We start from the raw sequence: 26,869 nt of genomic DNA on the forward strand, positions 1-26,869 counted from the left end.
GGCAACATACATTTAAACCTGTTAGGGGATGGAATGAGTGAAAATCTAACATTTTATTGCTCTCCAATTAACTTAGAGAATAATACCATGTCTTAGGTAATCATCTAAATTTCAAACTGCAGAGACACTCTGCTGTGTTCATTCCCTATGAAGCATGGATGAGATGAGCCCCTGTAGCATCAGGCTCTGAGTACCTGGAGAGTAGGAATCAGACCATCCATGGTTTCACAGTTATGGCTCTGTCCATCCCAATGTCTGGTCCACAGGGAGTGCTCAATAAACGCCACTACTTGGTCCACATTGGAAATGTGTTTGTGGTGTTAGGCAGGGGTTAGTCCTACCACACGTCTCTGCTCCAGCAAAGCTTAGCACAAAGACAAAATCATGATAATTTTGAAAAGGCAAATGTAAGTCATAAGATGTTTAGATGTGCAGATGCAAAAATCTGAACAATTTCTGACTGTAATTGGAAAAAAATAAATAATTATCATGAGAATCCAAAGAAGGAGGGAAATGACAGAAATGGACAAAGTAAATTTCAATGTAAGGGCAGAAGAACACATGGAAATGAAGCAAAATACTGCAATTTACAAAAAAAAGAACAGCTAAGAATTGACACGCATAATGTGGGAAGGTGGCACCATACAAACCTAACAAAAAAATCTCAAAATTTTGTTGCTACACGTTGCTCTAAAAAAAGTGTGAGGGAAGAAGGCCACAGGGCACTCAGCTATACTTACAGATTCTATGATCCCAGAAAAAAAAAATGTCTCCAATGTACTTGACAATGACTATGCATTTGTTGAAGACTCTCATCCATTCTGTGTGTGTGTGACCATCTAAGAGACATGAGAAACTGCTGGCAAGTCACTAGAAGAAAACAAAGACACAGCTTTACAAGAAAAGATCTAAGAATAAAATGGATAGGGAGTTCCTATTGTTCAGCCCAGGAAAGTAATGGCTGAGAGATGATTGAACATGTGGTCCCAGTCTATGAAGGATCATTATCTAGTGGTTTATGACCATCTGTTCTTTACCTTCCCCAAGGATAGAAGAGAGGAAATGAGCTTAAACTACAGGAAAGGAAATTTAGGTTAGACCAAAGGGACTTCCAGACTGAGGTCTGTGTAATTGTTACAGACCCCGAGTGGTGTGGAATCTCCTCCTTTGACCTCACATGGGACACAGACAGGCATTTACCCATCTGGGGTGAATTCTACATAGCTCAGCTGGGGTAAATCTCCCAGTCTTCTAAAACTTTTTAAAAATGCCACTAATGTCATGATGATATAACTTTCTTCTGCCTTAAAATTTTGTGGCTGGAAGTCCCTCTTACACCCTGAGTATAGAGTTATCCTTGATGCTATCAACCCATCATTAGTGGAAATGAGCTTTTCATTGATGTCCTGCTGAGATATGGGCCCATTCATTCATACCTTTTTGCCTCATTGCCCAAATATCAAACAGTACAATTTTTACTGTGGAATCAGAGGCTTCCCCTTGCTTGAGATCTTCCTGGAGAAGTCTTGGATAAAATTTAAAGATCATAGCAGTGAACTCCAGGGCTTCCCCCACGCTGCCTATCGACACTTGTCTCTTACCCTTCTTCCTTGCTGTATCCCAGATACATGAGCCGCAGATTGAAGGATAGCACAGCACCTTACCACGCTGTGCCTTTTCATATCCATCTCTGTCTCAGAAGGCTCTTGCCTTCCTTGTCTTTGTGGCCGACTAGAAATTCTTCAGTTCATGTACATATTTCAGCATTTCTTTAAGGTTTTCTGTCTTTCCAAAAGAAAGCTATGTTCTCTATCCCTCACAAACTGTTGTCCCTTTAACACCTCCTGATCCACACAGAAATTAATATCTATTATGGTAAGCTTCAAGTCTAACTTTCTATCAATCTGTAGTGGATGTAACAGCAAAAGTAGAGATAATTTTTTATTCCCTATGCCCAATTACTCAATAATTGTTAAATAAGAGTAAGAAAGAAAAAAGATGAATAATATGTAAAACAATGGTGAATTTGTTCCCTAGCATTAAGGGTAGAAACTGTTACCATAGGTAAAAACTAAAATTTTAGCACATGTGTTAGTCATATCTTGGTTCCTGTAACAAACATGTTGGAGAAGACAACTTAAAAAGAAGAAAGGTTTATATTGACTCACAGTTCCAGTCCATAGCTGATAACCCCATTGCTTTTATATCTGTGGCAGACAACATGATGGTAGGGAATATGTGACTGACCAAGCTGCTCACCTCATGCCAGTGGGGAAGCAGAAGAGCAGAGTGGAAAAATTTGGAAACTTACAGTTTGGCCAGAAAAGGAGCAACATGTGTAAAATGCCATCCAAGGAAGGTGTGGTTGTGGTGGCTAGTAATGGGACAGGAGGTTGTCCTTGAGAACAACCCAAGAATCAGTAAGACCTCATCCCACCCATTGTAGGCTCAGAGGGATAGAAATACAAGTGTGTTTCAAAGACTTATCAGGGGCAGAATCTTCTAAGAAGAGAGCCCAGGGGTGCCTTACTTTCCCAGGACTAGCTACAGAATCACTTCCCCATATTGAGCCTGTGAGGGACTCAGAGGCTAATGTGGTCATAATTCAAGTGGCCCAGGTACAGTTCACACTGGCAGCAGACCTTGGCACCATCCAGATCATGCTGGTTTTGCAAAATACAAGAGTTATGAGGTAAGGGAGGCTTCCATTAAGATTTCAAATGAAAGACTGGCAGGCCAGGCAGTGTGTGTGTCAGGGTTGGATTCCCTGTAATCGGCCCCTGTCAGAATAATGTAGGGAGCTGTAAGAGTGAAGCCAAAGCTGTGGTGAAGACCCCAAGAAAGTTAAAGGTGCTGGAAACATGAAATGCCTGGCAAAGGAAGCTATAAACAGCATGCAAAACCTGCCCAAGAAGGAGGTCACGTGGTCTGCAGTCATCAAAACTGTAGGGAGGAGCCTGCCCAAGCCCTTGGGGCTCACATCGCACCAGAATTCTGGGCATGGAAACATTAGATTTGACATTGGATCTGTTGGGGTTTGCTCTTGTATTGATTCATCCCTCATTATTTCCCCCCTTTCAGCAATGGGAATGTTTGCTCTTGCTATTATATCTTGGAAGTATGTGATGTGTTTTTTTAATTTTACAGGGGTTACAGCTGAGTTTTCCCTAGGTCTCCGAGGACATTTTGAACTTGAATTTTTGAACAATGTTGGACCAGTTAAGACTTTGAGGAGTCTCACAAATGAGCTAAATGCATCTTTCATTATGAGAAGGACATAAGCCTTTGGGAGCCAGAAGCAGAATACTATGGTTTGGGATCTGGGGTGTACTTCAATGGTAGAACTCTTGCCTAACATGAGCAAGGACCTGGATTTGATCCCTAGCATTGCCAAAAAAAAAAAAAAGTTTGAATAAGTGACCCCAAAAGACTGTGTTGTTTGTTTCCTAAACTATGGCACTATTGGGAGGTCGTAGAATCTTTAAAGGTAGAACCTAATGGAAGTCTTCCAATTACTGGGGGCATGTCCTTGAAGGGGATTGTGGAATCCTACCTAATCCCTTCCTCTACTTCCCATTCATGGTCTAGCCATGGGGTGAGCAATTTTGTCACACACTTGTCATATGATGTGCTGTCTTGTCATAGTCTCAAAAGCAATAGGGCTAATCAATCATGGAGTAAATCCCCCAAAATAATCTTTTTAAATTTTTATTTTTTAATTACATGCATTTATAATACAAGGGGATTTTATAGTTATAATTCTGCATATGTGTAAAGTGTATTAACAAGTTACCATCTCAATTATATTCTCATTCTTCCCCTCCAAGCTTTTTCAAACAGTATGCTGTGGGTTTCATTACACTGTCTGTATGTATATTTAGAAATATATATACATCTATATGCAGATATATATATATATATATATATCAATCTGTACCTACCAGTAACAAACTTCAATCTTCTTCATGCCTCAAAATCCTTTCCCTTCCCCCTCCCCACTCCCATGGATCCCCTCCTAGATAGTACCCCTTTAACATTGTGTCCTATTGTTATTATCACTTCAGGCATTTGTTACAGTAGCAGAAAACTGACTAACAATAGAAAAAACTCAATTGCTGCAACTTTATTTCTATTTGTAGTTCTAATTAAAATCAATTATTGAGAAATGGCCCAAAGAATGTATGCACACGTGAATAAATAAAAATTTTTTTTAAATAAAATTATAAAATAAATAAAAATGAAATCAATTATTAACTTATGTTAGTCTTCTTGGATTAGTGCTAATAATAAATATTTGTTAATTATACAAACTAGTGTGTTCATTTTTAGTGTTTTTCTGCCCTTTGTTGACATTACTTAACCAACTATATAGGTATACACATATATGTTGAATATGTACACATATACACACATAAACAATCTTCTGTGGAAATTAAAAAGTCTATTTTTGTACCAGTTAAGCAGCACTTTGTGAAGAAAATTTTGAAAGCTAGCTAAGAGAAAGGTGACTCTATTTCATAATTAAAAGTTAATATTTCTGATTATACCTGTATTTTAACTTTTTACTTTAATTAAATATACAATTTTATTGAATTCTCAATACCGGATGTTTGAGAAAATGCAGCATCAAATTAAGTTTTCTGCTTTCAAGAAGTTCAAAACCGAGGACGGGAATGACATCCGCACACATGACTGTAATATGAGGGAAGTAACAATTAGAAAGGAGCTGACTGAGCATGGCAGGCATCCAAAAGAGGGCAGGGTGAGGTTTTCTGGAGGGCTTGGCATCAAAACTGGTCTTTGAGGCTGGAAGGGATTACAGCAGGAGCAGTCGAGTTTGGCAGGATAACTCACAAATAGAATAGGAGCAACAGGCAGGAAAGACACTTGAGAATCTGTCTTTAGAAACTCAAGATTACTATCTAGCTGAAGGCTAGTTTATATATAGTTCATCCCGAAGAAAAGATAAGCTATGGGATTGGCGAAAAGGATGAGGAGTTTGTGGGTAACTCAGTAGTTTGATGACAGATGTTGAAGGTAGTGCTTAGGAGGGATCAACAGCATGTGAAGTCCTGAAATAGGAGAAAGACAGAGGAGTCTGATTAGAGCAATCTATATGACAGGCGACAAAGACCTGGACAATAAGAAGGAGCAGCAGGAGTGACAATGAGGAGAGCACGTCACATGTGACAGTGTGAGAACATAATCTGCTGGATTTCATGACTGGCAAAAACACGACCCAGACCAGTAAGAGAATCTAAGAAGTGTCTGAGTTTCCGGTCTGGGATCTAGGCAGAAAGAAGCCACCAAGTGACACAGTAGAGAAACCAGAAGAAGAGACAGTAAGTGAAGTATAGCTACATGGGACAAATGCAAAAGTAAGATGCAGACAAAACTACACCGAATTTCTAAAGGGGCCTCTCCTGCTGTCAGAGGGAGGCACGGGGTTTGAAACCTGAGAGTCTTCTCTATAGATTAAAATCCAGAGATGGCTTTTCCTTTTACTCAGTGGTCCTTTGGCAGACCTCATTTTGTGAGAGGCACAAGTTACTTCACTACTTTTGTTGGCTTTCATGACTAGATCAGCAATTTCAGCACTATGATATGACATGTGCTATAAGCATTAAAATACAGTTATGAAGCTTTAAAAAATATATTAGATGCTCTGCAAATGTAAAAAAAAGTGACTGTTCTTATCCTGAGCAAGTAGAAAACAGGAGCTTGCAGGACACAAAGGGAGCTAAAAAGATAGAATTAGCTAAAAGGTGTGTGTGTGTGTGTGTGTGTGTGTGTGTGTGTAAGGGAGAGAGGAAAGGAGAAGGAAGAATGAGGAAATGAGAATTTGTTTTCAGTACTTAATGTGAAAACATCAATTTCCCTTCAGTTCTGAAGTTTGGGAAAAGTTCATGTTTTGTAGTTATTTTTGTATGCTATTGTTGTTGTAATTTGACACCTACAAGATAGTGTTCCGATGTATACAATAATTTGCTCTTTTTCTAAAGCTGTTTCTGTGCTTTCTTCCTTCTAATAGCTATTCAGCTTGACATAAGACTTAATAACCAGGTGAGAAATGATAAAGTACATTTTACAAACTAAAGAAACTCAAGAAAAGACTTTCATTCGTATTACTTGTTCTCTGTTATTTATGGTGCTTTTTATTTTTTTCTGAGTCTAAAAGTCTCAAGGTTAACTTTCATAAACCACAGCAATAGTATGTGCTATTTGGATTTTTGACTGTGTTATTTTTTCACCATGTTGTATATGGCATGTGTGTTCTGTATTTCTTGTTTCTACTGGAAAATGTTGTCGCTTTAGTCCTAGGAATCAATTTTCTTGTAACTGATTTTAAATTTTATTGCCATGCTACTGATTATGACTTTAATACACTTTTCTTTATGCCACATATAAAAATCTCTCGGCTATGACCATTTCTGACAAGCTCTTTTAAAAATGCTTGTATTAGAAAGTGCCTTGCTGGCATTTTGAACATTATCTTCTATTTGTGATTATGCTCCTTTAACATGTTAGGTACTTCATGAGTACGTGAAATTTATCTAATGATTCCTCATGCAAATAGAGCTGCTTGGTCTTGTATGGATTTCTTGAATTGCTGTGAATTTTAGGAAGACTGTGAACTTTCAGTAAGTTTCACTGATGCAAATCGTGGAAATGATAATCGGCCTGGATAACCATTTTAAACTGTGACTAATAACACATAAGATGGATCTTATTAATAAGACCTATAGCTTTGAGTGACCTGGAATGTTTTCCAGTTCTCATACTTGACTTAGGAACACTGTTCAAACACCATCACCTGTGCAACTCACAGCCTTTCCAAAAATATGACTAGTGGCCAAACACCCACTATGCTCTTTTCCTTTAAAAACACAACCTCTAGTCTGACCCAAATAGATTTGTATTATTGATTATATTTATGCAATTAATTATACAAATTATGGGATTTTCTGTGACATTTCCATTTGTGTACATCTTGTGCATTGATGACGTCCATCCACTCTTCTTCCCTTGCATACACCTGAGGACACTTTCCAGTCCCTAAGCAGTCCTCTTCTACTTTTGGGAACACTTATTTTTTCCAGTTTCCACATAAGAGAAAGAACATGTCCTTCTGTGTCTGGCTTATGTCAACACAATGTCCTCCATTACTGAAAATGATGGAATTTCATTCTTCCTATGGCTAAGGTACTATTCCGTTGTGTGTCTATACCATATTTTCTACATTATTATTATTATTGCGATACTGGGGGCACAATGTGACATTTACCAAAGTTCTTATAATATATCATAGTTGAATTCACCCCCTCCATCATTCTCCTTTATCTCCCCTTCTCCCCAATTTCTGGTCTCATTTTTCCATTTTCATAGGTGAGTACATATGTTTCCATCATATTCACCCTCTTCACCCTTTCCTTATATCCTCCCCCCTCCCACTGGCACTGACCCCCAAACGGTCAGTGTTCTCCATTTTTGAAAAAGCATTTTTGTTGCATAAGATATTTATACAGGTTGTTTCACTGTGGTATTTCTGTGTATGTATGTATTATAACCCAAATTGGTTCATCCCTTCTAATTTTCTTCTATTTACCTCAGTCCCTTTCTTATGGTGATTTCAACAGGTTTAAAAATTCTATATTCATTCTTGCATAGGAAGCACATCAACCATATTCACCTTCTTAACTGCCTTCTTTTACCCTCCCTCTCCCGTTAGTGACCTCCCCTTAGTGTGACCTGTTTTTCATAATATTGCTGTATTTGTATTGGGCTTATACTCCACATATGAGAGAAAGCATGCAGCCTTTGGCTTTCCGACCCTGGCTGACTTCACTCAGTGTTGTTGATGGGCACCTAGGCTAGTTCCTTATCTTAACTAATGTGATATTGCTGCAATAAACATGGGAGTGGAGGGATCTCTTTTGCATGCTGACTTCATTTCTTTTGGGTATATACCAAGAAGTGGGATGGTGGATTATAGGGTGCATCTAGTCTCAGTATTTTGAAGAGCCCCCCATACTCTTTTACATATGGCAGTTACTAATTTTCATTTCTACCAACTGTGTATTAGGGTTCCTTTTTTCTCTACATCCTCTCCAGCATTTGCTATTTTCTGGTTTTTTTAATAATAGCTGTTCAAATAGATGAGTTGTATCTCATTGCAGTTTCGATTTGCATTTCTTGATGGCTAACATTGGGCATTTTCATACTTTTATTGATTTATTTATGATGTCAAATGATTGAGTCAGGCTAATTAACATGACAGTCACCTCATATACTTATTTGTGATGAAAACCTTTAAAATCTATTCTTCCAGCAGTTTGAAATATGCAATGCACTGTTATTATTAGAGTCACCATGCTGTGTAACAGATCACACAGATTTAGTCTTCCTGACTAAATCTTTCTACTCTTTCACCAGCTCTGCCCTTGCCTAATTGACTCTCCTCTCTCAGGCTCTGGTGATAATCATTCTACTTGCTACTTCTATGAGTTCAACTTTTTGAGATTTCACATAAGCAAGATCATATGGATTTGGCTTCCTGTACCTGGCTTTATTTTCACTTATCATAATGTTCTGAAGTTCATCCATGTTGTCACAAATAACAGCTTCTCCCCTTTTTAAAGCTGAATAGCATTCCATTGTGTATATATACACATTTTCCTTATCCATTCCTCTGATGATAGATACTTAAGTTGATTCCCTGTCTTCGCGAGTGTGAAAAAAGACTCAATGTCATGGGAGTACAGACATACCCTCAGCATATTGACAGTAATTCCTTTGATATACACTCAGGAGTGTGATTGTTGAATCACACGGCAATTCTATCTTCAGTTGTCTGCAGAACCTCCATACTGTCTCTTATAAAGCTGTATTAATTTTCCCACCAGTATGGCACAAGAGTTCCCTGCCTCCACACACTTACTATCTTTCACTGTTTTAAGTAATGAACCTTTCTAGCATATGTCAGTTTATATCTCATCTTGGTTTTAATTTGAATTTCCCTGATAATTAAGGATGATGAGCATTTACTGTTGGCTGGTATATGTCTACTTTTCAAAAGTGCCTGTTTAAGAGTTATTTGTTTTCTTGCTGTTCAAGGTTTTGGGTTCCTTATGTATTTTGGATAATAGCCCCTTATCAGATAAATAGTTGGCAAATATTTTCTCCCAATCCATGGGTTGTCTCTTTACCTTGTAAATTCTTTCCTTTATTGTACAGAAATATTTTAGTTTGGTAAAATCCCATTTGCCTATTTTTGCTTTTGTCACTTGTGCTTTCAGGAGGGTAGTTAAGAAATCTTTGCCAAGACCAACATAGAAGAACATTGCCCCTAGGTTTCTTTCCAGTTATTTTATAGTTTCAGTTCCTTCTTTTAAGACCTTCATCTATTTTGAGTTCTTTTTGTATTTTATTTTTGATTCCCATATACTAATTGTGCCTCTTAGTAGAATTCAGTGTGATATATTAATGCATGCATGTTGACGTGTACTAATCAAATCCCCCCTCATTTATCCACTCACTCCCTACTTCCCAACTGCTAATAATTACTGTTCTACATCTGGGAAGACTTCTTCTGCCTAGTTTCCACATAGAAAAGAAAACTTACAGTACTTACCTTTCTGTGTCTGCTTTATTTCATTTAACATGGTCTCCTCCAGCTCCACCTACCTGCAGCAATGACAGGATTTCATTTTTATTTGTAGCTGAGTAACATTGTGCTGTATATTTATACCATATTTTTCTTTCTCCTTTCCTCTGTTAATGGGCACTAAAGTTGATTACATATCACACATATCATAGTTATTGTGAATGGTGCCACAGTGAACATGGGCACATTATCTATTTCTTTGGTGTGCTGATTTAATTTCCTTTGGGTATATAACAAGAAGTAGGATAGATAAACCATAGTATACCTGTTTTCAGTTTGGGGATTTTATTCTCTTGTTATTGGGGTATTTATTTATTTACTTACTTATTTTAGCTACTGGGGTATGAACTAAGGACCGTGTGCTTGCCAATCTGATGCTCTACCACTTCAGCCACATCACCAGCCCTTTTTACTTTAGTTATTTTTAAAATTGGGTCTTGTTTTTATGCTCAGACTAGCATGAATTCCTATTTATGCTTCCCACATAACTGGAATGACAGGCATGTACCACCATACCCAGACTGTACTATTGGAGATGGGGTCTCACTAACTATTTAGGCTTCCCTCCAACCACAAGCCTTCCAATCTCTGCCTCCCACATAGCTAGGATTATAGACATGACCCATCATGCCCAGCCTGTTTTCAGGTTTTTGAGGGACCTCCACAGTGCTTTCAGTAATTGGGGCACTAATTTACATTCCCACTGGCAGTGTATGAGAATTCCATTTTTTTCACATCCTTCCCAGCATTTGTTATTTTTTGTTCTTTACTAACAGTCATTCTAACCAGGTGACATGATATCTCACTCTATTGATTGTTACTCTTGCTGTGCAGAAAGTTTTTAGTTTGAAGTAATCCTGAATTTGCTTTTGCTTCTTGTGCTTTGGGGATCATATAAAAAGTCATCACCTAAACTAATATCTTGAAGTGTTTCTGCTATGTTTTTCTACTAGTTACAGAATTTTAGATCTTACATTTAGGACTTTGATCCATTTTGAGTTGATTTTTGCACAGGGGGAGAGGGGTCAAGTTTCAATCGTCTACATATAGATACCCAGTTTTCTCAGCACCATTTATGGAAAAAGCTGTCCTTTCTTCAATGTATGTCTTTGGCGCCCATGTCATGAGTCTGTTGGCTGTAAAGTTTGGCTTTATTTTTGGGATAGCTGGTCTACATGTCTATTTTTATGACAGTACGTTGGTATTTTGTAGTATGGCTCTGTAGTATGTCTTGACTTCAAGTATTGTGATGTTTTGTTGTTGTTGTTGTTAGTTACTTTAGCTATTCATAGTCCCTTATGCTTTCACATGAATCTTAGGATTTCTTTTTCTACTTCTGTCAAGGTCATCGTTGGTACTTTCATAGGAATTTCATTGAATTTATAAATAGCTTATGGTAACATAGACATTTTAACAATATTGTTTCTTCCAGTTCATGAGCACAGGCAGTCTTTCCATTTTTTGTATCTTCTTCAATTTCTTTCATTAAAGTCTTATTTTTTATCATAGAGGTATTTTGCTTTCCTAATTAAATTTATTACTGGGTAATTCATATTTTATATCTATTATGAATGGGATTACTTTCATAATTTGTAAGTTGTATCATTATTGATAGGTAAAAATGCTACTGATTTTTATGTTGATTTTGTATCCTTATATAACATTACTAAATTAAATTTGTCTGTTCTAATAGTCTTTGGTAGAATCTTATATTTTCAATATATAGTATCATCTCATCTGCAAACAGAGATAATTTGACTTTCTCCCTTCCTATTTGTATGCTTTTAGTTCTTTTTTATGCCTAATTACTCTGACAAGACTTCCAGCACTATGTTGTGTAAGAATGACTATCCTTGTCTTGTTTCAGATGATACTTTATTGATTTGATCTGATGTTGGGTATCAGTTGGTCACATATACCCTTTATCATGTTGAATCATGTTTCTTGTATACTTGTATACAATTTGTTAGACTTAATTTGTATACTTAACTTGTTAGACTTCTGTCCATGGATAGGTACAGAATTTTTATTGTTGTAGAGGGATATAAGTGGGTGACCTCCTATTCTGCCATTACTCCTTTTTCTAAATTTGTGACATGGGAGTTTATATTATTAATTTGATAACTTTCCTATCTTGTAATGTATGCATACAATGCTAACTCTCCCTTTCATCAGTCCTTTAACTATGTCCTGGAAATTCTGATGTCACATATTTTCATGTTCCGTTCTATATGGCTAAAAATTTTCCCTTGAGAATTTCTCTGACCCATAAGTTATTGAAAAATATGTTCTTTAGTTTCCAAGGATTTAGAGATTTCCTGTTATCTTTCTTGTATTGATTCATAGTTTAATCCCACTGAGATCAGACAGCATACACTGTACAATTTCAGTTACCCGAAATGAGTTGAGGTTTGTTTTATGGTACCACATATGGTTGATCTTGTTTGTATTCTGTAGGCACCTGAAAAAATGTGCATTTTGCTATCATTATATGGGAATCAATGAGAGCTTGTTAACTGATAATCTATATTTTTGTGGATGTTCTGTCTAGCTAGTCTATCAATTGTTGAGAGAGGTGCAGAAGTCTTGTCCCCATCTATAATTGTAGCTATGTCTGTTTATCTTTTTAGTTATGTTACTGTTTGCTTCATATATTTTGCAATTGTCTTCTTTTAGCACACGATATCTCTATCATTTTTGTGGATCAACTATTATCATTATATGATGCCCCTCTTTGCCTCTAGTGGGATTTAATCATTTTATAGTTTTATTTGATCTATTTGATGTTATTATAGCCACTCCTCCTTTGCTTTCAAGTTTGCAGGACATATTTCTTTCTGTCCTTTTGCTAGCAACCTTCCTGTATCATTCATTATATTTGAAGTGAATGTGTTTGTAGACTGTAGGAAGTTGGGTCATGCTTTCAATCCACTCTGACAGCCTCTGTTTTACTTTCCTTTTTGACCTTTTCTACTGATTTCCCCTTCACTCATTCTGTTTGCAATTTACAGCCTCACTGCTCTTCTCAGACTGAACAGACATTCTCCCCCTCAGGGCTTCTTTGCTTTTGCTGGACCTTCTGCCAGAAATGGTGCTTCTATTTCCATAGCCTTTCCCTTTGTTCCTTAGATTTACTCAAATGCCAGCATGCAGTGCAAAAATAAAAACTTTCCACTCACATCACATAACCTGTCTCCCTCTATCCAAGTTATCTGTCACTTCTGCAGTGATTAGCACCTAACATTAAACACATTTTTATTTCTTTTATTTGCTATTTGTATTACTCACAATAATATAAACTCCACTGATAAATCCCCAGTGCCTAGAGCAGGATCTTGCTCACAGGACTTATTGGGTAGTAATTTGTTGATGAATGGAAGAATATCTGGCCTCTGGCTTGCTCCCCAGTTCCATTTTTTGCCTCTGGACTGTTCTTTAGCAGCACTGACTTTCTTTCATGCCATGTAGTGAGATGCTTCAGACTTGTGTCATCAAGCTTTGGGCCTCACTGCAAGCTGCTCCCTCTGCCTGGTGTCTTTTACTGTCCCTCATTCTCACCCTTGCTTTCCAGCTAAACAAATTCAACCAGCAGCCAACACTGTCTCAGAGTTTTTATGACCTTTGGAACTAGGTCAAATTCACCAATGAGATGCTGGCTTAGCACTGAACACACTTTGTAATTATCTGGACAGGGAGGAGGGTATTAAATTGTATCTCCTCTACTAGATATTAAGATCAATTAGGCAGGGACTCTGTCTGCTTTGTCCAGCTTTATATGCTTCGCACATTAAGCAGTACCTGACACACAGTAGAAAATAAGTACTTTCCAAGTGAGTGTATAATAAGTCAATGACTGAGCAAGTACTCATGTTTAGACACTTTAATGTCCAGAAGTGAACGGGGAATTGGAAGAGGAATACTTGTACAGTAGTTGTCTATAGAGGATTCATTTGTCCACAGAAACTAAACCAGTGAAGGATCTGGCATGTGATGTGAAGTTGGGGAGGACAGTGAGCTCTGTTTTGTCTGTGAAGTTTAAGTGATAACCATTTGTGAGAGTCAGAGGAAGGTGGTGAGGTGATTCCAGAGTTCCTCACACATGACACTGCTGACATTTTGAGTTGGATAATTCATTTTTGTGGGGCTTTCCTGTGCATTGTAAAGGATTAGCTACATCCTTGAGGCCTCTACCTGCTAGATAGCAGTGACATAGTCACTTGCCCCAGATGTGGCAACAAATGTTTTCTAAACATTGCCAAATGTCCCCTGTGCAGCAAAACTTGCCCAGGTTGAGCACTACTGAGATGGATTTTTAAGATGTTGAAAGAGATATCATGAGGAATGAAAGAGAATAAAGAGGCCTTGCGAGTGTGAAAGGGACAGTGGGTGTGACAATAAATGAGCTGAATCAGGTCTTATATAACGACAATGAGAAATGATTGAGGGCCCTGCTGGCATGTAAGCCAGTGGATTTGTAGCACACCAAAGCATAAGGATATGTGAGTACATTATTTTCTCCAGAAGCACACAGCAACTAAATAAAGAAGGTAAAAGCACAGCCAATGGACAGATCCAACCTTGCCACATAGGTGATAAAAAGGGTAAGGGAACAAGGGAATCAAGTCACATTAAAGTGACTTGACCGGGATTTTGCTTGATGTTACAGGAAAGGTAGAGGGAGCTATAGCCTAATATACTAATTCCCAAACTACTGCACATTAGAATCAACTGGGGAGGACTGTAAAACCCTGACACTGAGGTCATAGCCCATATCAATAAAACTGAAATGGTATTTCTGAGGATGGTACCAGATGTCAGTGGTTTTATAGATCTCCAGGTGATTCCAAAGTGCAGAAACATTGGGATACCCTTGGGTTCTTATAAAGCTCTACCCCAGTGCTCCCCTGTGTACTCCTACCATAAGCAGCATCATAACAGGTCTCATCCAGACCTACTGAATCAGAAAGTCTCGGGACAACATCCAGCAGCTATATCTGAACAAGACCTCTGGTTGATACACATACACTCAATTTTGAGAACCACTACTTTAATAAACAAGGGGCTTGGGTGACATCTTAAAGGAATTGTTTAGAAGCTGTCCACCCTCTTCTCTGTGCTTGTAGTGTGTGGAAGGTAGAAAATTAAATGTCTTCTGGGCACCAAGAATGACATCTTTGTAACACAAAACATATTGTAAAGGACAACAGAGGTGTTGGTGGCATCGCCTCGGATGCACATGTACACACACCCAGCCAGGACATTGTTCTAAAGTGTACATCAGACACAGTTTTTGTTTTCCATTCCACGTCAGAGATGAGCGTATTGTCCTTTCATGTCAGAGGAAATGTAAGTAGGAAATGTTTAGCATTTTCTTCCTATCACCTCACAGAGTTCCCACTTATTGTTCAGGCTCCAGGAACAAATCCCATAGGACACTCTCAGTTTGCCCAAGAATTAAAGGTTTGTACAAAATGTTGCTGCAGTTCTCAGGCTTTGGGATGCTAATATTTGAGCAGCCTGCTACACTGATTTTTTTTCTTTCTGCTTCAAATCTAGGTGTGTGTATAAATGTTGCAGAAGACTGATGATTTTCTTAGAATATTCTAGGGTCCATCCTGAGATGTAGCATAACCAATTTGTTTTTCCTACCCTTAATTATCACCTTTTTGCCTAGAATGAAATCCTTTCCCCCAGCTTCATCAGTACCCTTCCTCACTTTCCTGTAGGAAAGAATTACTCTTGAATTCTTCTCATCTGCAATTATCCTAGGCTGCCAAGAAATGATTTTTACTATTCTGCAGCAGTCTTCTGAAAACAAATAAATACAGGGGCTTCTCAAGTAGCACTCAGATCATGGACCACTTTCCATAAGAGAAAGAAAATAGCAATTAACGTAGAATCTGAGTTCCAACTTCTCTAGAAGAGAGAATTACTTATTTGTATGGACAGGGGAAATGTACATTATATATACTGGCCTTGATGAAAAAAAAGAGGATAATGGTCTACCACATCTCGTAATACAAAATGAAACAGTAAAAACCAGAGTGTACTTTCTTGAATGTTTTTGTCCATCATGTTGAGATTAGGTCTGTCATGTTGCTTTCCCATTAAATGTTCATCTCCAGAGATGTTGTCATTTTTTTATTGAATTTGATTGAGCATCACAGTGCAAACTCTATGAGTGTGAATTCCTAACACCCTGTAGAGTAACACCTCCCTTCCCTAAAGGGTGTGCATCTAACATATATTCAACAAGAGGCGTAAGTGAGTATCTGGATGGATGTGAAACTGTCCTCTTAAACAACCAAATGTGATGTCTGTGTGTCTGTTCTGGAGCATGGTTCTTAACACTTTCAGGGTGATCCAGAAAGTTATTGCAGACCTCCTAATGACAGTTTATGCATTTGACTTCCAAGGAAACACAGTGTTTCCTATGAAAACTGGGAAGTACTTTAACTGTTGCACAAATTTTGATTCATGGTATCTTCACTAATGTTCTATGACATAGATATTTTCTATCATTAAACTCCTTGGCCATGTAAGGGAAATAAGACACAGAGAGGTTAGGTAGCCTAACCAAGGTCACACAGTGACAGATCTGAGATTTTAACCTGAACAGTCTGGCTCTGCAATCTGTACTTAACTACATTGCCTTATTGAACTGTCTTGCACTAATCAATAAAACAGACTGACTTCATTATCATATTTAAATCAATTGGTATCTTTAAGTATATTTTGTGAAAAATAATAACCTATGCACTAAAATCATAAGTTTCTGCCTTCTGCAACATTGGCTGCAGAAGCCAATGTTTCTCGAGAGCTTAGAAATGTTGCTTTCAGAAGAATTTCTTAAACCCAATGCTGCACTTACCCACTTCAAATTTAGACACAGTTCAAACAAGCTTGACCACCTGATTTTATTACCCCTTAGCAGAAAATCTCTGTGGTTAAAAACCTTGGGTTTTAAAATGAGAATGCCTTGTATTAAACCCGGGCACTGCCAATTTTTGCCGGGGTCAACTTTATTTAGTTTATCTAAATCTAAGTTTTCTCATATATAAAAGGCCTAAAATGCCCATCCCATATATTTTGAGGATAAAATGAGGTAACACATGTGAAGGACATTGGTATATGGTGTATCCTCTATGTCAGCTGGGAGTTGTCACGTCAGTGCTAGAAACAGCAGCAGTGATGAGGGGGGCTATGAAACAATAAGGCGATCATTATTTTAAGACTGATAGTCAATGTCAAGTTCAATGACTTTTTTTGAACCTGGAAATATCCTTCCTTAGAAACGTGTGTACTTTTGAGAACATTTATAAAGTCGTGTGTGTGTGTGTGGTGTGTATGTGTGTATGTGTGTGTATGTGTGTGTGTGTGTGTTTGTATTGCTGAGGATCAAACTCAAGGCTTGCACGTGCTCAGCAAGTGCTTGTGCATTGAGCTACGTCCCCAGTCCAATAAAGATTTTTTAATGGTACCATTTTACAAACCAGTAAGCAGAAGTTTTTGAAAAGTTCTTGGATCAGTTTTTGACAAATGATATAGAAAAAATAGAAAAGACATTTCTGTCACTGCTTCCAAATACAGGAAAGAAGCATATTTTTCTCACATTCCGTAATTGCCAGGGTGACTATTGTATCCACTGTCTGCAGCTTCCTCACATCATCCCCTCATGTGGTATGTCAGACATTTTTTTTCTGCAGTCTCCCAACACGAATTTTTGGAATGCCAATCAAGGCCACATATAAAAGACAAAAGATCATATCAGATCAGTCTGTAGTCTGAAAAATAATATCTAATGTCATTTATTGCCAATCAAAAAACGCATTCGTGAGAAGACACACTTGCAGAAATTGATATTCAAATGTAAAATCTCAGTTAAGAATGGAATCAGACACATCAGTCTCTTTTTCAATTTTATAGTTCCTGTAAAAATTCCCTCATCTTCATTATTATGTAAAAGACATGCTTTTCAGGACACAATCTCTATTGATGAGCCATAAACAGAGTCTTCTTCAGTGCCTCCTACCACATTTGTTAAGAGTCTAGTGAAGAAATATTCAAATTCATGAACAGGCTCTTTAAAGTCCTTATTATAGATATTTTGTGATTAAATCTTGGGTACTCCACAATTTATGAGGAGTGTATCAGCACACTTATAAGCTGCCTCTGTACCTTCCTGCTTTTTTCCAATCGCTGACATGATTCTGAAAAGGAAGTTTAACATGGAGCTCAAACAATCTCAGCTATTAGGCTGATACAATTTTGTTTAAAAATTTGTTTAACAAAGGACAGAATTCTATAGTTAATGCCCAAGTGCCTATCAAAATGAAAAAAAGATTATCTTCAGTGACTGGCTTCATCTTGGTCTTACAATTTTGCTGCTAGTGAGGAAATAATGAACTCCTTTTTTCTTCCCAGGGCAAATAAGAACGTATGTTGCTCAGAAGTGGAAGTAAGAAAATTTGCTTTACTCTGATTCATTTTTTGTAATTTTTGTACCATCAAAGACATAAATGTGATCCTATAACTCAAGAATTCCCTTCTCATCCCTCACTGTGCATTCATGCCTTGAATTTCGTGTCAGGGTCAGCTTCGTGTCAGCTCAGGTGATAGCTCCTAAATACAAAATGAATGTGAACCACAGACCCAGTTGGACACTCTTGGGAAGACTGTTAGGTTCAGTCAAATCTTTAGGCTCTCTCCATGCCCACACAACCTTGGGACTTGGTGTAAACAGTCCTGGTAAAATGAAGACTATCTCAGTAGTACTGGTACTATCATGGCTAGGGAAGATAAATTGGAGGTGGTGAAGCTGACTGTCTAGAAATGTTTTATTTAGAAAAAACAATTCAAGTGGAATCTGTAGGATATGTGCAATTTAAAATGATCATTGTGGGAATTTATATTCAGTGAGAATTTATATTCAGTGAGAATGTGTGGAAATAAAAGGCAGTCAGAGATAAAGGAAAAGTTTAGTGAAAGACATAAATGACCATAAAATAATTGTAGTGAGTTAAATATTGTTCATTAGACCTTAAATAAAATCCATCGTTTTTTTTTTCTGGATTCTTTTTTTAAATAAAATCCATTCTTTAAGGCCATTTTAATGGGCAACCCTGAACAAAATAAACATCACTGCATCTCCTAAATGTGACTTATTGAAGACACCAAGAAGCTGTTATTAAAGAACAGGAAGATTGAGAACCTGTTCAGTTTTGTTTCCATCCTCTCAGAAGGGCAGAAAAAGTAAGGAATCCCTAGAAGATCCCCTACGTAATAGTCTCAACCTCAGCGGCCCCACTCAGAGTGGAACTTCTCTGGAAGTTTCTAGGTTTGAGAACAGTTGACATGTGCTATGTGCACTGAGGTAAAAACAGACGATTTAGGATTCAGACTATGGATGGTAAGAGAGTGTTGAAGATCCAAAATTTTATAGTACTTATTTTATGGTGAATTCTTAGAGTAGGAAATAGAAAATGATGGCTACGGGCAAACACGGTTCTGCTCATCAAACACAGGATTATGAGGCAGGGCACAGCAGCTCAAGTCTATAATACAACTGTTTGAGAGGCAGAGATCAGAAGGACTGCAGTTCAAGACCCAGTGAGTAAAAAAGTCAGCAACACCCTATTCCAATGTAGAGTACACCTGTAATTCCAGCTGCTTAGGAAGCAAGCTGGCCCTTGGCAAAAACGGGAGACCCTGTCTGAAAGATAAGCTCAAGTAAAAAGGGCTGGGGACATGGCTCAAGTGGTAGAGCACCAGTACTGAGGCCCTGAGTTCACACCCTAGCACTGCCTAATACGACTAAGGAAAAATGCAAGTCACAGGCCACAGGCTGAGGAAAAAAATCTGTGCAGTTTAAAAGCAAACAAACCACTCATGTTACAACTGTACAATGAAGTGTCAGTCATTAAACAAAACACCTCCCTATGGAAACACGACCAAGACGTCCTGAAGAGACGCTTCTCAGAGGAGGATTCGCAAGTGACCATAGACCGGCAAAAAGGCACTTGGCTCTCTGACTCAGAGAAATACAAACTGAATCCACATATTCAGTACCAACAGAGTGGCTAAGATGAAAAAGACCGCACCAAGAGTTGGAAAAAAATGTGAGATAATTGGTATTCTTTTTTTTTTTTTTTTTTTATTCATATGTGCATACAAGGCTTGGTTTATTTCTCCCCCCTGCCCCCACCCCCTCCCTTACCACCCACTCCACCCCCTCCCGCTCCCCCCCTCCATACCCAGCAGAAACTATTTTGTTCTTATCTCTAATTTTGTTGTAGAGAGAGTATAATTGGTATTCTTAGGTGCTCACGTGGAAGTATAAGTTTTTATAAGCATTTTGGGGAAAAAATGACATTTTTTTTGAGACAGGGTCTCACTATACAGTCCAGGTTAGTCTCAGAATTGTTTTCCTCTTACCTCAGTGTCCAGAGGGCTGAGATTACAGGCATGTGTGACCATGCCCAGGTGGGTTGGTGGTTATGTAAGTATCCACTAAAGAGTGTATTATTAATCTGTCCTTTCATGCTTTATGCAATTTCTATATAGTATTATGTTACACAATAATGTTTAGAAGAAAAGTTGTGAAGAGCCTGATAACACAATAGCAATCATTTTCTCTAGCTAGAAAACCATTTTGAAGAAATCATGATAAATGTGGAAAAGGAGTCCTTAACTTGCACTATTTACGTTTGGGACTGGATGTTTCTCTGTCATCGGGGACTGTCCTGTCCCTCACAGGATGTTCCTCAGCATCCCTGGCCTCTACCCTCTACAGATGCCAGCAACACCCTCACCCCTCAATTGTGACAACCAGTTAAGAACCACCAACTTAAAGGAACTAACACTTACAGACATTGCTTTTGTGCTTTGGATACAGACAGCAGCCTTCTTGAATTACCACTTTTTTGAGTTTTCTGTTGCCTCACTTCCAGCATTCTATTTCAGTTCTCTCTGGTAACTTATTCTAAAATCCCTTGGGATGAATTACTCTTTAATTTGTTCTCTGGATATATGGACCCGTGTGGATATATAGAGAGGAGCAGTCACATTTTTCTTACGATTATTGTAAATTTTATGTTGCAAGGTTTGGTAACATTGCTCAAGTGGAGATATTTTAAAACAGAATGCAATTACAGTGCGAACTGCCTGGTGTTCCAGAGACTTTAGTCTCAGTCTTTATTAAACAGATGGGTTGTGAAGAAACCTCAGGGATTTACCCACCACTAATTATGTCGAGGAATCCAGAAACAAGTGAACTGTCTCCCCCAATGTATGGCAGCCTCCTTTCCCCCTACCTCAATACCGCCTCTTCTTTCCACGTTAGCAGAGACAGAGTTTGGCAGTCATAACTCAACTAGTCACTTCAATTATAGCTTTCAGCAAGCCACATCAAGAACTAAAAGTAAGGGGCTAGAGCCACACTCAACTGTGGCATTTTTCTTGCCTTATTTTAAGTCATTACCAGTAACTGGAATCTGTATACTTGACTGAACTTTCTAAAGCAAGCTCATTTACAGCACAGTCAGTATACATTTTTGGGAAAATGAGTAACCAATTTGCTAACTTTGTGCATTTTAATTGGTTGACAATTTCCAAACACATCTGTGGGGCAAACAATGATAAGCCACCCTCTGCCAACAAAAATCCAAACAGAATTTCAATTTAATTGCCCACATTTCCCATTGTTCAAATGCAATCAAAGCCAATCCTCTCCTCCTATGAGAATTAGTTCTCTTCCAAGTTAGTGGACTCCAACAATGACTGCTTCTTCTACTTCCTTCTCCACATCTTCTTACAGGTGCAGTTGGATGGGGCCAGCATAACGCTGTGGGACTGACTGAGTCTGCAGCAAGTGACTCCAATATTTTATGCTATGGCAGGCCTGACGTCTCTTTCTGGCCTATTTCACATCTATCTCAGTCACTCACAGCTGAAGCCAGGATCTATGTGGTCCTCCTGGTTCTATGCACTGCCAAATTCTGGTTCTACAATGACTTAGATCTCCCCAGCCATCCAAACCCTGAATTCCTCCCAGCCAGTCTCCTCTTCTGCACACAGTTTAGGTTAACATCACCTTCTTACAGAGGATACTCTCCCGTTTTGTGCATTGTGGTCTATCATGGCATTTCTAGGGCTTGTCTCTCTTTCTTGGATCTCCATTTTGTTTTCACCAATTCATTCCAATACAGTAATTTAAAGAATAATGAACATTTATAAAGCATATTGTATGCCAGGAATGTTAAAGCCCTATGAGGTAAGTTCTTAATGTCATCATCTTTCAGCTAAGGAAACTGAGGCACAGATAGGTAAAATACATTGCCTAAGAGTTCAAACATGATGGAGCCCATGTTTGAACTTTGGAGTTTAGTTCAAGGCAGCAGTTTGCAAGGGCCAGACTCCCGGTGTGGACCTCTAAAGTCACATGACCAGATAAGTCTCCTCAAATCTACTATGTCTTGCTCCTTATATATAATTGTCATGTGTTCTGTGCTACTGAGACTGTCCACATTCTTGTATTTTATGCCCTAACATATTAAGATCCCTTAGAAGGAAGGGGGAACTGTGTCTTCTGAGTCTTGGTGTCACTTTACCAGGAAATCAAACTGAGAAAGACGTTCTTCCAGCATGCTTGCAAAGGAGACTTTCCAAACCTTTAAAGAAATTTCTTCAATAAATTAGTATATTAATAACTTCAGGTGAGAATACTCCCAAATTCCTTTATCATATACCAGCAAGATATTTTTGGCCAAAATATGTCTTTCCCCCTTTTTGCCATGTTGTAATTCATTCAAGGTATCTTGTTGTCTCACTGTCTCTCTCTCTCTGTCTCTCTCTCCTTTTTCCTTGTCTTTTCCCTCCTCCTCCTCCTCTGTCCAGTGCTCCTACTGCTGCTATTTCTCCCTCTTCTCTCTCTCCTTCTCCCTGTTCCTCTCCCTCTCCCTCACTTTCACGCTGGAATATTTTCTCAATTTATTTCAAATGCCTATAGCATCAGCACCAGGTCCCAAGTGACTCTGTGTCACATTTCCCAAAGAGTGTTTTACAGATTGACACCAAGAATGGTGTCAATAAGTTCATAGAAAAATTAATTGAGGGATAAAAAGTTAAGCAAATAACCTTTTTAAAGGTGGAAGCCATTAATAAGCCTGGGGCTATTACTAGGCTGATGTACATTGTAAATCTTCAAGAAAAGGAGACAGCCTGCAGACTGTCACACATCTATGTGACAACACACTCTAACAACAGACTGTGGAGTGGCTCTGTGAGAAGAGGAAGCACAGATTCAAACTGATGATCTCAGTTTAAGAGTCGTGGAGCCTGGGGTCTGCAATTTACTCTTCCACAAAGTAACTACAGGATTTGGGGCAAGACTTTGAACCACCAGGAGAATAATCACTCTTACTTCATCAGGTTGTGAGAATGAAAAGTGCCTACCAGATCATTTAAAATTTTGACTTATTTATTTTTAAATGATAATGTCCATTGACCAGGCAAGTAAATGAGACACAGAAAGAATTGAGTGTATTCAGTAATACAAGTGTTACAGAAACATTTGGGTTAGTAAATCTTCTGACACATTAATTTCTACAATGGCTGAAGCTCCCCTTTATGAGTCTCTTAGGTCTACAAGTCTGGAATGGTTATGGTTGTAGACAGCCAAAAACAACAGAGAACTCACCAAATTAAGCCAGCAGGCTCAGATTCTTGACCATGCCCCAAACCAGAGGCAATGATGTTGACTACTCTTGACCTGGAACCACTAGGAAGAAACACTGTTTTAAGGTTTTTTACTTAGATCTGATTCAGGATGGTTCATAAATTTTAAGGTGTTTTCAAGATAACCACCCAGACAGAAATAATGTGTCATCGCTCAAGAAGGAAGAGGTTCTCTGTTATGTCTACAGCCAACTCTGCGTGACATAGGACCAATGCCTTACAGAGCTCGGTTTGCTGTTATTTTTCTCACTTCCACCTCATAGGTTTGTTTTTCATTTGTTTTTTAACTATCATCTGTTCTTTAGTACTTCAGACTTGCAAAGTTCTCTAAGCATTCAATCTTCAGATACTGGTGAGAAAGGTGGGTAAAAACCTTAAGTCATTTTTTCTGTTGGTGATAAAATTGGAATTCCATCTCAAAAGAAGAATTGGACCTAAAGGCTTGTGACAGTCATCTTTCCATCAGTGTGGCAAAATGAATGAGTTATTGATTTATAAGGAGGAATGTCTTGCTCTGACTCATGGTTTGAGAGAGTTTAGTCCTGTTACTTTGGGTCTGGGTGACACCGTATACAGCAGGAGTACATGACAGAGTTGCTGCTTATCTCATAACAACGTGGAAATAAAGAGAAGAAGCAAGGTCCCTAAATCCCCTTCAAGGACACACCCCCAGTGACCTAACTCCCTCCATGGGCTCCATATCCTAAAGGTTCTATCACCCTCCAGGAGCACCACAGGCTGGCCCCCAAGCCTTGAATGCATGGGCCTTTGGGGACATTTAAGATCCATGCCCTAGCAGGGTCCCACTGAGGAAAGTAAGTCCCATGCTGACAGGAGATCACCATACACATTCTCTCACTTTATCTTAAAGGTTGATCAGTTCATAGGTCAGAGACATAGATTTTAAATCCATTTTCAAAGGATTTTAATGAACAAATAGCATAATTTTTTTATTATTTTCAAAGCTTTAAATTATAACTTTCCTCCATATGTCAGATGACTCCCACGTGTGTGATCACCTTGGCAGAATGGTGTGAGGCTGAAGGAGAGGGAGAGGGGATAGCTGAGTCTTGTCACTCACGCGCATAAGAGGAGCCTTTGCCAAAGGCTCGGGATCTGTGGCTTCCCTAGTGTCATACACCTGAAGTCCCCGGCATATGTCTTAAAAACAAAGAGAGCAGAATCCTTGAGGTGGGAAGAAGTGCCAGCAGGCAGAACTCTGCAGCTGTGAGAACCTGATAGCGACGCAGGGAAAACAAACTGACAACCGATGTTCACTGTCTTGAGAACCAAGTCACCCTCTACGCCAGGAGTGGGGACACACTTTCTGTAAAAGATGATAAGCATTCCAGACTTTGCAGGCCATGAAGTCACCACTGCGACTGCTCATTTCCTCCTTGTACCCAAAAGCAGCAGCACACCAAACTTGATGACTGTTGTTACATAACAGTAAAACTTTATTTATAGACACTGAAATTTGAATTTTATATAATTTTCATGTCTCAAAATTGTTCTTTTGATTTTTAAGTCGTGTAGACAGGTAAACACCCACTTTATGTGTCTTTAAGCCATATAAAAAATAAGTGGGAGGCTGGATGTGGTCTGTGAGCGCTGATGTGTTGGTCCTTGCTAAATATTTGCTACTCAAGTAGGGTCCCCATACCAGTGACTTTGCACTCACCTGGTCACTTACAGGAAATCTGGACTCTCAGGAGCCACTGAAAACATTTTCTATCAGAAACAGAATTTTAACAAGATCCCCAGATGGCTTCATACACACACACACACACACACACACACACACACACTGAATGTTTGAGAAACGCTAGTTGAAGCAATCGTTTAAATCATGATAGAGCAGTGCTGTGAGACTTGGTGGCATAGACAATGCATCTGGGGAACTCTGACCCGCCTCCATGCCCAGTCCACACCCTGGACCAATTAACCCAGAGTCACCAGGCCTGAGACCTGGGCTGCCACCTTCTTGTTTTTCTTTTCTGATGGTTCCAACATGTAGCTACAGTTGAGAACTCTCCTGCTGTGCTGTGACTGTCCACTCTAAAACACTGACGTTTAAATGCCTCTGCAGCAGTAGTGAGAGGTGATCGCTCGGGCTCTGCCCACATGAATGGATTAAAGGCATTGGAGCAGGAGCAGGTTAGATACTGGGGAGTGGGTTCCTGATAAAAGGGATGAGCTTGGCCTGATTTCCTTTCTCTGCAGTGAGTGTGCTCACTTGCACTTCCACCATGCTGGAAGGCCCTCACCAGACAGAAGTCGCAGGGCCGTGATCCTCACTGCACCCTCCAGAACTGTGAGCTAAATAGATTTCTATATTTTTATAAATTACCCAGTCTTCTGTTTTCTTGTTATAGCAATAGAATATGAAGCCAAGTGCCTCGGAAGCTCTTTTGTGGTAAGAACCGTATCATCAGATCTACCTTCTTCACAAACGACCTGTACCTTACGTGCTGGGGAGGGTATGGGGACCACACAGCAGGTGTAGAGCTCAGTGGTCTTTTATTTTTATTGTTGTGCTGGGGGGTACATTGTGGTATTTACGAAAGTTCTTACAGTCTATCAAATATATCATACTTGAATTCACCCCCTCCGTCATTCTCCTTTATCCTTTATCCTGCTTCCCCATTCCTGAAACAGTTTTCACAAGTCTCGTTTTTTCATTTACATACATGTAGACACAGGATTTACACTATTTTCACCCTCCCATCCTCTTTCCCCACCTCCTCCCTCCAACACACTGGTACCAATTCCCCCCAACCCACCACAGGACCTGTTCTGTCCTCCTGTTCTCTGATTTTGTAAAAGAAGAAAAAAATGACATTTTGGTTGTTTAAGATAGCTACACAGAAATGTCTATATGTATTATAACCTGAATTGGTTCATCTTCTCTATTTTTCTTCTTTCTACCTCAGTCCCCATTTATGGTGATTTCAACAGGTTTAAAAATTCTAGATTCATTCTTGTATAGAGAGCAAGATGGCAGGTAGCTGAGCTCAGTGTCCTTGCACAAATGAAGCCTTTTTTCTGTTGTATGGCAGAGCCCCACCGCCTGCAGTCACCATTCTACTCTCGGCTTCCAGGAGGCTGACCACTTCATATTCCTCAGGGAAGTGGCACCATGCAGTGTTCATCGTTCCTATTTCACTTAGCATACTGTCCTCCTCCAGGGTCACCATGATTTTGCCTACAGCAATATATCCTTCTTTTTAACACTTCCATTATATTCCATTGTACATCTGCACCACAATAGACTCTTAGATCATTTCTACATCATGTCTAGTGTAAATAATCCTGCAATGAATATGGGAGCAAAAATATCTTTTGAGATCCAGACTTCAATTCTTTTTGGTAAATACTCAGAAGTATGATTGCTGGATCAAATGGGATTTTTTTGTTGATTTTAGGGTTTGTTTGGCTTTTTGTGCAGTACTGGGATTTGAACTCAGGGTC

The sequence above is a fragment of the Castor canadensis genome, chromosome 2, assembly GCF_047511655.1.
Source record: "Castor canadensis chromosome 2, mCasCan1.hap1v2, whole genome shotgun sequence".
In the NCBI taxonomy this organism is placed as follows: domain Eukaryota; kingdom Metazoa; phylum Chordata; class Mammalia; order Rodentia; family Castoridae; genus Castor; species Castor canadensis.